General features: G+C 47.9%; 1 protein-coding gene across 1 annotated transcript in view; it reads left to right on the forward strand.

Moving 5' to 3' along the window:
- RPS19BP1 (ribosomal protein S19 binding protein 1) overlaps window positions 1-1,632 on the forward strand; it is a gene marked incomplete at its 5' end in the record, with an annotated part of 27,642 nt that overhangs the window by 22,479 nt on the left and 3,531 nt on the right. The window lies entirely within an intron of this gene.

The raw sequence follows: 1,632 nt of genomic DNA on the forward strand, positions 1-1,632 counted from the left end.
GAAAAAAAAACAATAAAGATTTATTTTTTAAAAACTAAAGGCCCGATGCATGAAATTTGTGCAAGGGGCTCAGCCCTCACAGCTGCGGTGGCTTGCCTCAGCCCTCGTAGCCCCAGTTTCATCCGGAAGGTTGTTTGGCTGTCTGGTTTAATTAGCATATTGCACTTTTATTATTATAGAAGTCACTGGGCTAGACACACACACACACAGACGCCCATGCACATGCACGCACTTAGGGCAAACTCATGGAGTCTGATGCCAATTAAGACCACCCTCCTGTCTTGGCTCCTCTGGGGCCACTCCTGTCCCAGGGGATGTAACCTCACCACGGGGTCCTCCTGCCTGGGACTCTCCCCTTTGACAAGCTCCTCTTCTCCTCTGGAGGTCTGTAACCCTCGGGCTTGGCAGGCCCCACCCAGTGCACAAAAGCTCAGGCCAGGCTGTCTTGATTCCCAGCTCTGATACCACCTGTGACCTTGGCTTCTCTGTTTCCTCATCTGTAAAATGGGGAAAACAGTTGCTCCTAGTTCCCAATCATGGGGAAGGGGGGAGTGAGTTAACAAATGTAAAATTAAACAGCCTCTTGACATAGTTCTGTCATCATTAACATCTATTTAGGTGCTTCTCTCCTTCCTAGCATCGCTGATGGCCGTTAGACAGTGAGGTCATGCAGGAAGGACCCGCTGGGTCATCTCCGTGTCCCACACTCAGTGTCAGGCATACAAAAGGCCCTCAGAACATGTTTGCTCAGTGAACTCAGAGGGTCCTCCTCCCGCCTTTCATTTACTGAGTGCTTCTGCATGCCGGGTAGCACTGGACTAGGAGCTGCAATGCAGTAGTGAAGACAGGCTCCCTTCCACTGCAAGAAGAGTCATTTCTAGGCCAGAAGTTCTCAAATTTTTTGGCCTAACAACCTCTTTACACTCTTTTAAAAGTTTCAGGATCCCAAAGAGCTTTTGTGTATGTTAATATCTATTGCTATTTGCCATATAAGAAACTGAAACTGAGAAAACTTTTAAATATTTATCAATTCATTTAAAATAACAACAAACTCATTGCATGTTAACATAAATAGCATATTTTTATGAAAATATGTTTTTTCCAAAACAAAACAAAACTGTGAAAATCTTGTTTTGCATTTTTGCATATGTCTTTAATGTTGGCTTAATGGAAGACAGCTGAATTCTCATGCCGCACTCAATCTGTGCGATATGTTTCTTTGGTTGACGTACATAAAAAAATCCAACTCAACATTCTCCTTTTTTGTAAAAATTGAGAATACTAACACTGCGCTCGCCCCCGCCCTCTCAGAGTTTGGATCAACTCGGTTAGGCTAGCTGTAAACGGTTTCCGGAAGGGGCGTGGCCTGGCGCACAAACGCGTAGTTGGCTGGGATTGGACAACAAATGCGTCTGTCTGCGCGTTGTCCCCGCCTCCAACCCCGCCCCTGTTCCCTCTCATTAGTAAACTGGCTAACCCTGGCGCATGCGTCCTAAAGAAGGTGAGCACTTCCGCCCGCTCACCCCGAAACCTGTTCCCTCTCGGGTTTCCGCTGGGACAGCTAGGGCGGCCCGGACGGAAATAGCGTGGGGCGTGTGGGCGGGGCGCGGTGCAGCCATGTCCGCGGCCTTG

Source organism: Myotis brandtii, unplaced genomic scaffold, assembly GCF_000412655.1.
Source record: "Myotis brandtii unplaced genomic scaffold, ASM41265v1 scaffold339, whole genome shotgun sequence".
NCBI lineage: Eukaryota > Metazoa > Chordata > Mammalia > Chiroptera > Vespertilionidae > Myotis > Myotis brandtii.